Source organism: Cibotium barometz, chromosome 49, assembly GCF_041138505.1.
Source record: "Cibotium barometz isolate CiBa-2024 chromosome 49, ASM4113850v1, whole genome shotgun sequence".
In the NCBI taxonomy this organism is placed as follows: Eukaryota; Viridiplantae; Streptophyta; class Polypodiopsida; order Cyatheales; family Cibotiaceae; genus Cibotium; species Cibotium barometz.
Genome location: NC_141094.1, coordinates 10,729,465 through 10,746,563, shown reverse-complemented (window position 1 = coordinate 10,746,563; position 17,099 = coordinate 10,729,465).

The window sequence follows — 17,099 nt, the reverse complement described above, 5'->3', positions numbered from 1 at the left end:
CAGGACCCCATACATCGCTATGTACTATCTCAAGTGGCCTGCTACTCATGTTGCCTTCTCTAGGAAACCGCAACCTCGCCTGCTTTCCAAACTGATAGGCTTCACAAACATGCATATTCCCATCATGCTTGAATCTAGGCAGCCCACTAACAATGCCTCTTGCCTGTATGTTCTTTAACCTTTGTATATTCACATGTCCAATCCTCTTATGCCACATGTCAATGTCATGTACCACATTTCGGCTTTTAGAGAACATGGGCTGATTTTAACTCAGGAATTCCAGCATCCAGCTTAAACAACCTGCCTTCTTTCTTTCCTTTAGCAATGACTCTACATCCATTTTTGAACTCCTCAACGAAGCAACCATGCTCGTTGAAACGAACCTGTAATCCATGTTCCACCATTTGACCAACTGAGGCCAAGCCTTTTGTGATAGAAGGCACATACAATACATCTGACATAGATTTTGTTTGACCATTGTGCATAACCAATGGTACACTTCCAACATGTGTAATGGCATGCTGGGTATCATCTCCTGTTTCCACATAGCCTTTCACATCCATAGGCTTCATATGCTCAAACCATTCACCATGACAAGTCATATGGTTTGATGCTCTAGAGTCCATATACCAAGTGTCATCATTTTTCGCATTTGTCATCATAGATCCCACAACATGTTTCATGGCAAACAAGTGATTTGCAGTGCCATCATTACTGCTTGATGCATAATTTCCACCACCATGTTGTGTCTGGAAGTTCTTCCTATCCAGCTTTTCACCAACAATTTGTACTGGATTATCCGACATTTTGCTATACACCTTTCGCACACGTCCAAATCTGTAAACGAGCCTTCCTCAGCTCAACCACACTCCAATGAGTGTTCCAGATACTCCAAAGTAGTCAACGAACTTCAATTTTGATGTAGAAAATCAACCTGTATGCATCCAAAAATGAACTGGCTCACACACTCCAAGATACCCTGTTTTGATGCGCTTTCCAAGGCTCCAAGTTGTAATGTAGTGGTTTAATCAAGTGTGGGTAACTTGCATTGACACCTAAACAACCTCAATGTTTAATATCAACACCATCCAACATGCGTACATATCAATTTTGTCAAACCCCTTTCTCTGTTTGAGAAAAAACCAGAAAACCCAAAAAAACCAGAAGTAGATTTGCTCTAATTTCTTCAATCCTTGTCCAAATTGAGCAACCAGGCATTCATTAGCTTAGCAACGATGTCTACTAACTCCATGTAAAAGGAATCAGACCAATTGTTTAAGACTATAGAGTAATTGATCGATTAACCACACTCTGTTTCACTACTGCAACCAGTAGACAGCCTATTATCACAGACACAATATGTTGGACCTGTTGACCAAATATGGGTTGGCTAGTTGTAAGCCAATCTCGATCCCAAAGTTGGATATGTTGTCCAAGTATGGGATAGCTGGTTGTAAGCCATATCAATGCCATTAGATCAAAATGGCAAGCTTAGTACAGATCCAGGTTATGTGTTGGAGGATCCCACTATGTACAGGAAGATTTTGGGGAGTTTGATCTATGTCATGATCAACACGCCAGATTTGAGTTACACTATTGGCTTAGAGAGCCAATTTATGTAGGTCCCACTCAATATGGATCAACCACCTAGTTTTGAGGACACACACTTTAGTATTTGAGGACCACTATTGAGTATGCATTGTTTTATGCAACAAGTGTACCATGGGAGCTATATGGTTACCATTAGGGGAATATATGGAGGACTACCAAAAGGACCCTTAAGGATTAATTTTAATGACATTTTAATCAAGTTTGGACCAATGGGAGGGGGAGGAGTGCACATCCTATCCACTAGATTTAGGACCTAAAGTAGGAATATTTATTGATATACTTTAGGCTTGTTCCTGTAGTAACCCCAATCACATCACGTTTTTTATCTAGTAGTCCCACTAGTGTCACTTTACCTCCCCTACCCCACCAAACCTACATGGCCAAAAAGTAATTCTACAAATTAAAACAAATTCCTCCAAAAATGTGATTTTATCCCCAAAAAAGTGCTTCCATATTATTCTATAGTGAAAAAAGGATTCTCCAAGCTTCTTAGCCCCTTTATATACTCTTAAACTAATTACACATGCAAACCATTAGTCCTAGATCTCTCTAATCCCTTTCTAATCTTGCCTGCAACCTTCTAATCTTTGATGTAATCTTGCAATCTCTCTTTAATCATCTTGTATGTCTTTAATCTCTCCTTAATCTTGCAACAAGTTTCAAACCCTCTTGCAAGCTTCCATATCTCTACTAATCTTGCTATAACCTCTCTAATATCTCTCTAATCTTTCCTATAATCTTCTAATCTTTGTTGAGAGCTTGTAATCTCTCTCCAATCCTCTTGTGTGTCTTTAATCCCTCCTTAATCTTGCAGCAAGTTTTTAACCCTCTTGCAAGTTTCAATATCTATATTAATCTTGTTATAACCTCTTTAATCCCTCTCTAACCACTTGTAAATCTTGTTGCAAGGTTTAATGGCCCTCTAAGCTCTTTTCCAATCCTCTAGCAGCCTTATAACCTCCCTATTGCTCCTCTAATCCTACTTAAGTCACTTTATCCTCTTCTAAGCAAGTTCTCAGCCATGGAAACATCGAATAGGAGACCTAGTGATTCCATCTCTAAGTATGTTCTTAAAAACTCTAGGAATAAGCAATGTATTTGACTTGGAGAGAGATTTAGGGTTAATGATTGGGTTTTACTTATAGCCAAGCTTAAGAGGGCCACACAGAGTCAAACCTTGTGGTTTTTTGGAACATCATTGGAAGGGAAGATTGCTAGCTTTCAAGAAAACTCAAAATGAAGGCATGGTGGCAATGGTTCAACATGTCTACATGGCATCAGACATTCATCTTCCTTCTCAAATGGAAAAAACCAAGTTTCCTTGTGTAATTATAAGTATTTTGTCAACTAATGTGGTTCTATTCAAATCATTTTGTTATACCCTTGTTGTTCACTTATTTTTTTGGTGGTTTTGTGTATGAAGAAATATTCCCATTAAGTTATATAGAGGAACAACCATTGAAGAGCATAATAGGGACCTTCAGTGCACTTTCCATTCCAACATAGGTGAGGTTTTATTTCCCAACACTGAGAACCTTAGGACACTTCTTGGCAGTAGAATATTCTTTTAGATAGTTCCATCTAGGCCTAAAGACTATATGGAAGACTTGAAAAGCTTCCCTTTCCCTCATTAGGCAATACAGATTGGCCAATCCTAGACAAATGGAGTGTAGATGTCTTCAAACAAAAGATGATTAGTGATATCCAATCCTCTTTAAAATTTACAAATCCCTCTCGATTAGTAGGTCTTAGTTGGTATGATCCCATTGATCTTTTTATGCATGTGTTTTGTATGATCTTGCCACAAGCCACTTCAACAATGTTTATTTGCAAGAAATTGCAAGCTGAGTAGATGAATGGTTTATTTGGAAATGCATGGGATATAGTGAAAGGGGTACATAAGGGAGATGAATATTCTTGCAGAGTTGTGATTTCAAGTATCACACTTTGATACTTGAAAGAACGCTCAAATTTATACATCTGATTCCACTACGAGCGATGGATGAAGAAAAAGGGGGAGTGGATACCATTGCAATCATGTGAGGGTGTTGATTCACCCATAGAACTATCGGGAAAACTACCCAATGGCACCATTGACCTTGTCAATGCTAGCAAAGAATGGAGCTTAGAAGACGTTTGAGAACACCTACTAATCATGGGATTTGAGGAAGTACAAGATGCAAGCTTCAAGATAGAACGTCGAAAGGTATTAGCTTTTTCTCATTAATTTTTGAGTTGCTTTTCCTTAACCATCCATGCTCTTGTGATATTTGTTCGCCCTTTTTCGTTAAGTGTGAAATTGTCGATTTCAAACCTTGATTTTTTTAATAAATAGGGAACCTCCCTCATTTTTGTCATTTGTATCACTAGTACTCGCGCGCACTTTGCTAGCATATATTCCCTACATCTTGGTTTGCACTCTCATCACGATCCTAATGGATCACTCCATGGCGTATGAGGACTTTCTTGCATTCCTAGAGAGGACTGAGTGGGCTGGACAACAAGAGTTATTTCACATTTTCTCTCGCACCATTGACTTCGAAGCTACTATCCTCCTTGCTGAACATGACTACAAGGAGACCTTGGATTACATGGGAACCTACATAAAGCCCTAATAGTAACACTCTCTAGGTCCCTTGCAAGCTTCTATGCTACATCAACAAAACTATTGCAATCTATCCTAAGAGATTGTGTAGGTACCAACAAGCTGTACAAGAAGATGGGCACTTCAAGGTGGTGCTATCCACTCAAGAGATGGCTGCCCTTGGTAAGGGAAACATCCGCACTAGCTTTTTGTCATGGATCTCAACATTCATTCTCATGTTGAATGAACAAGACTCTGATGAGATAAGGTTGAGGTTGATGATGTTGCCCTGGCCGATTTAGTTAAGGGCAAGTGGCGGAGCAAGCTCTGGCCTTGGTTCTTCTTCAATAACACAAAGAGGCAGAAACAACTGAAGGTACCACCTCACCGGCCAGGAGAGGGGTCATCAACAATGGAGGCTATGGATGCACACACGAATGAGGTTGATGAGATAGAGGTAGCACCAGAATTCCGTACGCTTAGCTCCGTAGTGGTAGATGGAGAGGAGTTTCTCTTCTTGCAGGTATTAGAAAAAATGTTTAAAGTAAAGCAAGATGAGTGCTTGTCTTTCCTTACCATCGGGCTAGATTGTCAACTTGACAACACAAGAGATCCTCTCAATACATGACGGAGCAACTTGTACCAGTTGATGGTATGGTATTAGAGAGTGTCCAATTTGTTCAAGGGAAAATACAAGAAGCTAAGTAGGGTGAGGTGCCTGAGGAGGAATTCAAAGAAGTAAAAGCTAGCTTGCCCCAAGTCAGCTTGGTGCCTGAGGAGGAATTCAAAGAAGTAAAAGCTAGCTCGCCCCAAGTCAGCTTGGTGCATTCACCTCCTCAACAATTGGAGGAGCACAAGTCATCAATCAACATTGAGCAACCACATGTGATAGCATCTAATGAACTACACTTGGTAAGTTAATAATCCACAATTGTTTACTCCTATTCATGGCATGATTGATTACTAAAATGTGGTTTGTATGCAGCATGTCATGGAGTTGAATGCTTGGGCACATCAAAAGAGTGGCACAAGGGATCTCTTTGGAACTAACTCTGCATTGGCCCATTACATGGGCCATATTCCAACAAAAGACATTGTGGTTATCCACAATTATTTTAGCCCTATGGGAGGATTCCAACTTTTGGATCTCAAGGCCTTATCTAAAGCGTTGTGCTTATCTAGAATGCAGAGAAAATTATCCTCATCACAGCAAGTCGGCTATTTTTGCAACCTTTCAAGGAAGCTACGCTCCCAAGGTCCTTGTCAATACAACCATGGTTGAAAGTGTAGGAGAGAGAGATGCCGCATGCATTGTAGATTCCATCATAGGGGGCACTCTTTTCCTCAACAAGAGAAGGCACAAGGCCTCAAAAGAAGCTATCAAAAGCCTTTGAAAAAATTTGGGATGTAAATTGTAAAGCTTATCATCATGTAATCCTATTTTGGTAATAAAATACACTTTTTTGAACTATCTACAAGGAGGCCAATTTTAATTTTTGAACTATCTACAAGGGGGCCAATTTTAATTTTTATAGTTAAATTTTAAATGAAGTGAACTTTTTTACTATGCAATTGATTATGAATTTGCAGTTGATTATGAATTTGTAATTAAATGGAGTGAGTTCAATTTTGTACTTGAGTTTGTACTAATTAACTAGATTTTTATAATTATACTTGAAATCATTTTAAAAAAACATTCCAAAATATTTTTTGAAAGCCTATACAGGCCTTCCAAGCCCTCATCTAGGCCTCGCGGAGGGGGGGGAGGGGGGGAGGGGCTACAGGCCTGTCTGGCCCTCGCCTAGGTTGCCCTAGGCCTGTCTGGCCCTAGGTCGCCTTGTGCTGGCCTGGGGACTTCAGGGCACATGCAGCCCCCCCACAAGGCCTAGGTGAGGGCTTGGATGGCCTATACAGGCTGTTTTGGATAATTTGGAAAAAAATTTAGTTTTCCCTAAAAAAATTTATTGCACATTCAGAATTCAATTTTGCGATTCAAATGAACAAAAAATTTTTGTAAATCTGTAAACTCTCTAGAAGAATTTAAAAAAATCACTTTTGTGTTTTATAACTCAGAGTGAGAAACATGGTGCAATCAAGTTCAATTTTACACATGGTACATTAATATAAAAAATTTCAAACTAAAAAATTTCAAAATGTGTTCCAAAGTAAAAACCCATGACTACACAAGATTAAAATGAGACAAGACAAAGAAAAATTGAGCTTTCTATTGATACAGAAATGTTTTTACATATCAGCACTGTTGATTACGTCTTGATGATGCAAAAGCCTAGCTAATTTAAGATCCTTCGTCATTATAGTAACCCTCTTGGCATGGATAGTAGAGAGGTTTGCATCTCAAAAAAGGTCACCAAAAATGATTTTGCAGCTTATTGTAAAGCTCCCAAGGCAAGGCTTTGCACACAATAGTCTTGAGAGTAACTATATAAGATTTCTTTTACAAGACGTGTGAAAGGTGCCTTGGGAATAGGGAGATCCATATATTTTTGAACTCTGCGTATCACCTAGAGTGCCTTGACTCCATATTTCCTCCTCCTCCTTGGTGCATGTGGAGGCACATTTGGGTTATGAGGCCTTGGAGGACAAGGAGCCTTCTTCCAGTTAGGTCCCTTGGGGCGGCCACAGCGAGGAGGTGGTGGTGCTTGTCCTCTGCCTCACTGATGTGGTGGTGCTTGTCCTCTGCCTACTGCTTGGACTTCCTCTTGTGTTGGAAGGGGACCCATATTGGTAGGGAGGATCTTCCCATCACTTTTCCCTCGAAGGTGGAATATTTTGTCCTTCCCATGGTGGAGAACCCTGCTCCTGGTCTTGCTCCTGCTTGTGCTCCGCTGTTAGTTGACAATTCTATGCTGTCGGGATCATGAGGACGCTTTCTACTACCAGTAGCAACATTAGAAGGACGAGGAGGTACCTTACGTGTAGTATTCTTTGTTCGAGCCATGGGTGAGAAAGTGAGAAGTGTGAGAATGAAATGACAAAAATGAGGCCATAGAGTCTTAATATAGGCACTTCAAAATTAGGTCAAATTTTTAAAAATGACAATTTAGTGTAAAACCCAAAAAAAATGTCCTTTACAATTTAATGTTGTTTCACCCAAAATTTGCCATTTAGAACCATTGTAGCAGGCCGCCATGCAGCATGGTGTGCTCGCCCACTACTTTGGTTCCATTTAGCCTTATTGGTCTTCTGATCAAACTGATCCGACTGCACCTCTAAAGATACTCGGTCAGATCAAGGAAGAAACTTGCACTTGGATCATTGGGGATCAACGCTTTTTTCCCCATCAAGAGGCACAACCGTTGAATCCTATCCATAGAACAATTACTATCCGGGATTTACTTCATCTATCGCAATAAGAGAATTTGAGTCTCGATTTACGGATCCATCAGTCCAGCCTAACCCCATCCAGTCCCATGGGTTAGCCAACCTCCCAACCACTGTAGTGATGGGATCCAATTAGGAATTTGGTTAGGTTTTGTCCCGGGTACCCGAGAAAAGAGTTCCCAGGCCCCCTAGCCGGAAGTTCATGCAAACATAAAACTAGTCACACCACTTACACACCCAATATGAAATTGCCTTTTTCTCAGCATCAGCTAACTATAAAACAATCCTTTAATGAAACCATTATGTCACTGATGACAATCCTTGAAATTTCTGGTTGAATCCATATTTCTAATTATTCATTCATTGATGTACTTATGGCATCACTGGCAACTAGAACGCTCACCACCTGTTCACTCAGGGGCCTTTTCGATAATTCCTAGCTCATAGTACCCGACAATATTTCCACATATAAAAATCAAGATGGAATTCTCGTTGAAGATCAGCAAGATCAATCAACAGATCCATATACGAGAGCCATGGACTCATCCGTTGAGGACCAGCAAGGTCAATCAACCAAATCCATGCCCGGTTTCAGAAAACAACTCTTACTCCTTGTTCCAATATCTTCCACGATGCACGTGTGGGTATCTTCTTTTACAAAATTGGATTTATCTCCTATCCCCACACATGGATTGATCTTATTGGCCCAAAGGAACCTTAATTGGACCATAATCCAAAAATTTCTAAAAATCTAGACCCTTAGGCTAAGGTCCTTTATACCCATTTCCAATTAATTCCAATTGCACATTGGAATTAATTGGAAATGGGTATTAATCTAGACCCTTAGGCTAAGGTCCTTTATACCCATTTCCAATTAATTCCAATTGCACATTGGAAAGTTCTTTTTGAATTTCTATTTTAGGGAAATTCATCCTAATAATATGAGAAATTTTTCTATCTAAAAATATTCAAAATCTGAATATTCTCTCTCTAGAATATTTTCTCTCTCTAGGTTAAAACAGTTAGAAACAAGATCTTTTGTATTCTGAAGAGGAGATTGATTACAGGAGAAGATGCTGGACATTTTGAGAGGCTGGGGAGGAATCTTACACAATCATTTCAATGATGTAATTTGTTCGTGTCACCCCTCCACCATGACAAGTGTTCTTGAAATAGATTCCCTTTTCCCTATAATGTGACTTCTCCAACGCTTGGGTGCTCCACATGTCAAGGGAACCATACTTTTCCAAGTAATATGATCCATGAGTATAAACAATATGTTGGAAACAAGAGATTGCGTGAGTGATTACAAATACATATAGATTGTAACAACTTGATAATAACAAAAAGTACCATCATGTAAAGGGTGACTGATGTCTCCCCCCATGTAAGATTCCTCCCCCAACCCCTTTTTGATGTCTAGTATCTTCCCCTGTAATCAACCCTCTTCAGAAATATAAAGACCCTGTTGCTAACTATTTTAGCCTAGAGAGAGAAAAATTATTCTAGAGAGAGAATATTCAGATTTTGAATATTTTTGGATAGAAAAATATCTCTTATAATTCAAATGAGTTCCCTTGAAACAGAAATTCAAAAAGAATTTTCAGTGTGCAATTGGAATTAATTGGAAATAGGTATAAAGAACCTTAGTCTAAGGGTCTAGATTTTCAGAAATCTTTAGACTATGGTCCAATTAAGGTTTCTATGGGCCAATAGCATCAATCCATGTGTAGGGAAGAGATAAATCCAAATTTGTAAAAAGAAGATACCCAAAAATGAGTAAATGCTCACATAAGGTGAAGAGTTGAAAATGTACAAGGTTTATTAGTAAAAAACTATGAGCAATATTAAAAATATGAGATATTTTGGGTATCCAAAAATGAGTAAATGCTCACATAAGATGAAGAGTTGAAAATGTACAAGGTTTATTAGTAAAAAACTATGAGCAATATTAAAATGATTCCATTATGACACATATGTAAGGAAGGGGAATTCTTTAAAGGAGGTGCATATTTCACATAAGATGAAGAGTTGAAAATGTACAAGGTTTATTAGTAAAAAACTATGAGCAATATTAAAATGATTCCATTATGACACATATGTAAGGAAGGGGAATTCTTTAAAGGAGGTGCATATTTCACATAAGATGAAGAGTTGAAAATGTACAAGGTTTATTAGTAAAACAACTATGAGCAATATTAAAATGATTCCATTATGACACATATGTAAGGAAGGGGAGTTCTTTAAAGGAGGTGCATATTTCACATGCTTGAATGAGTTTTAAACTCATAAAAATTGAGATATTTCATCTCTCCTCTCTCCTCATTCAAGTCTAGTTCCAAAAAGTTAGCTTAACTGACCTAAAAATGGTCAAATATTGACCAAACTGATTTAGAAAATTCTAGAATCAGTTTGTTTGGTTAGGAGCTCAATTTTTCCTATAAATAGAAGCCTCCCCCTTGTTGAAAAATAGATAGTGTTTATGCATCGTTACTCTACTCCACCTAAGCCAAGAACTGTGAATTCATTTAATAATTCACTAGTTTTTGGAGCTTCCCTCTTTCTTCAATCTCCATTAGTGGCTCCATCAACATACTTAACCAATTGATTGGTTGGGGGCCTCTACCGTGAACAAAGAATTAAGCAAGTTGTAAGGTAATTAGTAAATATTGATCTTTCTATAATTTCTCAATGGTTCTCTCTTCTCAACCCCTCTCAAGCTTGAGAAGCTTAATTGGTATGGTTTTTTAAATGCTATTGAAGTTAATTGGTGATTAGTAGTGAAGAGTTACATGATTTAATAAATGCTATTGAAGTTAATTTTCATTTATGTTTAAATTCTAATAGTTTTTATGTAATTTCTCTCTCTCACTCAAGAAATGGTCATACTCATGACCCATTCTCAATCCAAATCAAGCTTTTCATAAAGCTTTTCCTTAACCCAAGATTAAGCTATGCTTGAGGCCAAATTAATGGCTTTTTTCTATGCTTTTAGTTTATGTATATTGATGATTCAATCCATTATGGATTAATGAGCCAATTAGAGATCATTTTTATTTCCTTAATGATAAACTTTATCCCTTAGAAAAATTGAGATTTATCAGTCATAGCAGCGGAGCTATGGTAAAATTTTTATAAAAATTATGCATAAAATAATCTCATTCAAAGCATAAAAAGAGGACTTCCTACCATATTCTAGGAACTATCATCCTAGATTAATTGAAAGAATTTCATTACAATCATGGAGAAATTGAATTTTAATATCATGCATAAAGGATAAGTTTTTATATCAAAAGTGTTATTTTTACCATTTTTATTTCATGCATAGAAGTATGCATAATGGATAAATTTTTATATCAAAAGTGTTATTTTTACCATTTTTATTTCATGCATAGAAGTATGCATAATGGATAAATTTTTATATCAAAAGTGTTATTTTTACCATTTTTATTTTCATGCATAATGGATAAATTTTTATATCAAAAGTGTTATTTTTACCATTTTTATTTCATGCATAGAAGTATGCATAATGGATAAATTTTTATATCAAAAGTGTTATTTTTATCATTTTTATTTTCATGCATAGAAGTATGCATAAAGGATAAATTTTTATATTAAAAGTGTTACTTTTATCATTTTTAATTTTCATGCATAGAAGTATGCATAAAGGAAAAATTTTTATATCAAAAGCGTTACTTTTATCATTTTTAATTTTCATGCATAGAAGTATGCATAAAGGAAAATTTTTATATCAAAAGTGTTACTTTTATCATTTTTAATTTTCATGCATAGAAGTATGCATAAAGGAAATTTTTTTATATCAAAAGTGTTACTTTTATCATATTGGATTTCATGCATAGAGGTATGCATAAAAGTTGATTATTTTATTATAAAAGTGTGACTTTTATCATAATTGAATTTCATGCATAGAGGTATGCATAAAAGTTGATTATTTTATTGTAAGAGTGTTACTTTTATCATATTGGATTTCATGCATATAGGTATGCATAAAAGATATTCTTTTTCTACTAAAAGTGTGATTTTCCTCATAAATGGATTTTATGCTTAACTTAGATGCATAAGAGAAATTCTTTTATTCTAAAAGTGTAATTTCCTACCAAATTGAATTTATGCATAAGAAGATGCATAAAAGATTGATTTTAAATTCGAAAGTGTTAGTCTCCTTAAATGGAATTTATGTATAAATAAATGTGTAGAGAAATCTTATATCAAATATAAGAATTCTCTTTTAAAAAAAAAGATATGAAATGTGATAAGAGGTGATAAGAGGTGTATGAGATGTGATAAGAATTGATAAGATGCGTATGGAAAGTGATAGGATGTGATAAGAGGTGTATGAGATGTGATAAGAATTGATAAGATGAGTATGGAAAGTGATAGGATGTGATAAGAGGTGTATGAGATGTGATAAGAATTGATAAGATGCGTATGGAAAGTAATAAGAGGTGATAAGAGGTGTATGAGATGTAAAAAGATGTGAGAAGATGTGTATGAGATGTGATAAGATTTGATAAGATGCGTATGGAAAGTGATAGGATGTGATAAGAGGTGTATGAGATGTAAAAAGATGTGATAAGATGTGTATGAGATGTGATAGAATGTGTTAAGATGAGTTAGGATGTGTTAAGATGTATATGGGATGTGTTAGGACGAGAATGGATGTAATATGGTTGTATGAATGTGATGTGGATGTATGGATATAGATACGGATGTGTATGTATGTATGTGGATGTGTATGTATGAATCAGGATGTGAAAATGGATGTATGTATGTAGATGTGGATGTATGGATGTATGTATGTAGATGTGGATGTATGTATGTGGATGTGGATGTATGAATATGAATGTGGATGTGTGGATGTGGAAATGGAGGTATGGATGTATGAATGTAGATGTGGATGTATGCATGTAGATGCGTATGTATGAATGTGAAATTGGATGTATGATGTGGACGTACGAACATGGATATGTATGTAGAATAATGAATATGAAGATGTATGTGAGATAATGTAGTCTATATGAGTGAATGGATGAGAACGAGTACACACTGAATGGAATGTGGAATAAGTAATGTGGTCCGAGAGTGGATAATATGGAAAGACAAGAGTTCGTTATAGAAATTGTATTTGTGACTGTTTGTAAATGACTATTTTATGTCAAGAATGCTGGAGAAGCATTTTGACCGTCTTGAGGATTAAGGTCATGAAGACTGAACTGATAAAGTTGCAACTGCTGACGGAGAGTCAATGGAGGACGTCTCGCGTAGCAAGGTCGATCGAGGTCTTGACCAGCCTCGGCTCGATTTAAATGGTGAGCTTCCGGTACGGTGGATGAGGGACCAAGGAAGCGGCCTATGAGTGAAGCGCTAGGTCACCTACGAAGGATCCTAGAGGGTGCTGACCATACGGTGCTCGGGCTCTGGGTCGCCGAAGATACCCACACGTGCGTCGTGGAAGATATTGGAATAAGGAGTAAGAGTTGTTTTCTGAAACCGGGCATGGATCTGGTTGATTGACCTTGCTGGTCCTCAACAGATGAGTCCATGGCTCTTTTATATGGATCTGTGGGTTGATCTTGCTGATCTTTCACGGAGACTCCATTCTATTATATGAATATATTGCCGGTTACTATGAGCTAGGAACCATGGAAAAGGCCCCTGAGAGAACAGGTGGTGAGCGTTTTGGTTGCCAATGATGCCATAAGTATACCGATGAAAGAATGACTGGAAATAAGGATTCAACCAGAGACTTTGAGGATTGTCATCAGTGACATAATGGTTTTATTAAAGGATTGTTTTAAAGCTAGTTGATGCTAAGAAAAAGGCAATTTCATATTGGGTGTGTAAGTGGTATGACTAGTTTTATGTTTGCATGAACTTCCGGCTAGGGGGCCTTGGAACTCTTTTCCTTGGTACCCGGGACAAAACCTAACCAAATTCCAAATTGGATCCCATCACTACAGTGGTTGGGCGGTTGGCTAACCCATGGGATCGGATGGGGTTAGGCTGGACTGATGGATCCGTAAATCGAGATTTAATTTCTATTATTACAATAGATGAAGTAAATCCCGGATAGAAATTGTTCTATGGATAGGCATCAACGGCTGTGCCTCTTGATGGGGAAAAAAGCGTTGATCCCAATGATCCAAGTGCAAGTTCTTCCTTGATTTGACCAAGTACCGTTAAAGGTGCAGTCAGATCAGTTTGATCAGTAATGATCTTGACTACGTTAGAGTAAAGAGTTATCCTGGTGGAATCGCCCGTGCTTTCCGGGTAAAGGAAGTTTTTCCGGTTTCGGTTTTGGACAAACCGACGGATTAGTCTCTTGTCCGGATATCCGTGGGCGAGGCCCCGAGTGTGGGATCCCTGTCCCGCGCGAGAAGTGCTACTTCCGCTGCTAGTACCCCGAATCCGTTGCTCGGTGGGAACAGGGACCTCACAGTTGGTATCAGAGCAGGTTTTGAAAGCTAATAAAGATAATTAAATTCTTATCTGAAATTGGTAATAAGAATTCAGAAACAGCATTTTCATAATGTATTTTCATTCCGTAAGCTTCTTTAATGAAGAAATTTTAATCAAAGAAATTATTTTTATAGATGGAAGTTCCCCATTTATCTGGTATTCCCGACCTCACCCAGTCTCAAGATATGATTGCATTTGCCTTCGAGCATCTCATCTCTTCCGCTTCAACACGAACAAGCTGAGCAAGACTCGCACGCCATTTCGAGGAATTATATTTTCCTAACCCAGTGGAGAGACAACAGCATAAGTGGGTTGCAGGGCTATATATCCACGCCTCTTATAACCGGCGTGCAATGCTGAGGCAGAACCTCTCATTGGCCATGATTTTGATAAAGCTGAAAATGACGCGTGGTGTCATTCTATATCTTTCAACGCCTCAAAATTTCAGACGTGCTTGCCGAGTTTATAGACTCCTTAGTCGATTTATCCCTAAGGAGAAAATAATAGCTCCCTTCGCAGTTAGAGAACTTATGTAACAGGGCATGACTATGGCCCAGTACGGTCCTCTTATATGTCTTTCGAGGAGATTTTGAACTCAGAGCCGAGTTGCTCTATGTATATATTGCAACTTTTATATAAATAAAGAAACGTTTTCCGGTTAAAAAATTCCTGTTGAATAAATGATTGTTTATGGTGAACGATCTACTGCTGATAAAGAAAAAAAAAATCTGTTATCGGACATATGTCATAGATCTCCATTAAGATCTTGTCTTGTATAAGAAATTGTTTTCCGAACTCTTAAGTCTTAGGATCTCGTGAATAATATCAAAATAAAAATTTAATAATATATAAATTTTGGCAAAATCATGAGACGAGGAAACCGTGGTCGTCAGCCAGACCCTGTCTCTGAAGATGACGAGCTTGACCTTAATGTTCGCAAGGCTCTTCATAGGTCTCAGCCAGGACCCTTCAAAGGAGAAGGGGAGAACTTGGGTGAGGCTGTGGAGAAATGGGTGGAAGCCTTGGAAGAGTATTTTGATATCACAGGATACAATCATCAGAGCAATTGGCTAATAAAGATCAACTGAGAAGCCAAATATGTCAAAAATTTATCAAGAAACAAAAAAAGGTTGTAATTGTGTGATATAATTCATACAATTTGATATTCAAACTGAAAAATTTGTAATTTAGTAATTGGGTTTTCAGATGCCGCAATTGTATGGAACCCTGACTTGCTTGAGGCCTAGACATGATGGTATCTATCTTATAGTTCCAAGTATCATGACTACCCGTATATACCGAGAGTATAACTGCAGCTCTTTACTGATAGTATATACGAGTAAATCTAAGACTTGAAATTATAAGCGTTAATGCTATCTAGATGATGATTTTGAATGTGGTTGATATGATTTTTAATTCTGTTTGAGAATTGATGAATTGAATTGGATTCTGATTGAAAAATGACGATTTTCGAAATTTAGTTGAAATGTAATAAGCTGAGCGAAACCACAATGAGGATGAATGGGACGAGTCCCAGTGATGATATTCATAACTGGAATGATGATAATGATTTCAGTAAATCACTATGAGATTAGTGGATTGTGCTGTCAGATTGCTACTGTTAACACTTGAGACGGTAGATTAAGTTAAGGGATGACAAATTGAGAACTTGCTTAACTAAAATTCTTGTGGAGGAATGTTCAAAAGGAAAATTTTCAGTCTAATGGACCATTATCGTGTTAAAGATATGAATGATATGATCTGAATGAATTGTTATTTAATGATGAGTTCTATATAAGGGATAATTATCCCCATATTCTGTTGGGTTGACCAGAATATAAGGAACCCCAGAATAAATTGGATCTTAAGAAAAAGAGTTGTCCTCTACCTTGCGAGATGAGGACATCTCGCACTTTTCAAGTGGGGTAGAATGTAAGATTCTCCCCGAGCCTTCGAGGTATACAGGAGTAAGAATCTCCCTTTCTGATCTTATAATTATTCTCTCTCTAAAATAAAAGAAAGATTCTGTTTAAAAAAGGAAGAACCTTTTCCCTGAATACTTCTCAAGAGTCCCACCTGTTTTAAGATTCAGAACAATGAGTTCAGAAGTGAGAATCGATGTTTTGGATATCAAGGTTTTGGTCTTCATTCGAGTACGGCCCAAAAGAAGTTCTTTATCTCTTGGGAAGTATAAGAAGTTATCTCCCAGATATTGTGGACCAAAGAAAGTAGGTGATTTAGCTTACGAACTTCTTTTATCTCCTCATCTCAAAGTTCTAAATGCCTTCTATAGAAAAATATGCCAAACCCAAATCATGGAAAGACGGTAAAACTTCAGTGGCAAGTTACCGTTGGCTTCTAAGTTACGCTAGCTCCTTCCTTTATATAAGTCGTAACTTTTACTTGTCGTTCACAGTAATCTTACTCCCATCGATCTCCTTTCTTTCTTAATCTCCTTCATGGCTTGGCAACAAGAATTAGTTTTATCCATAATGATTCCTCACCTTCAAGACGCAAGTGAGTCTGTGAAGAAGGATTTTATAGAACAGTATGAGCGCTCACTTTTTCCTCACCTAGGAACTTCTGTAGCGCAGACCAAATGGCGGACCTATCAAGACATAACTAGGGTAACACCCTGGGGTCAGCAGCACTTTCGTAACAATGTCCGCTTGGCCATGGTTATCAAAGCCTTGGGTTTGGGTCCTCGATACTACTGCGTCATGAGATCAAGACATCTTGGGTTTTCTGAGCGGGTCTTCTTACTGGCGTGTTTTCTTCCTCATGAGAAGATATGCCTTTACCCCGTTTTTGGCTTGCCTCTCAGAGGTCCTTTTGTTAGAACACCTCATACCACTGAGATAGGCGCAGCAATAACCCATGGAATCATTCCCATAGATGAGTTACCTTATACTTGTGCAGCTTGTGAGGACTGCTTTTGTGACCATATGATGGACGGGCTTATGGAAGTGTAAAGAGTTCCTCTATCTTTACTGTATAAGTTCCGAGAATGAATAAAGTTTAAATCTTGTTCGTATTTTGAATCTTGCTCTCTTTAAGACTTATCTTGGTGGTTAATCTTGAT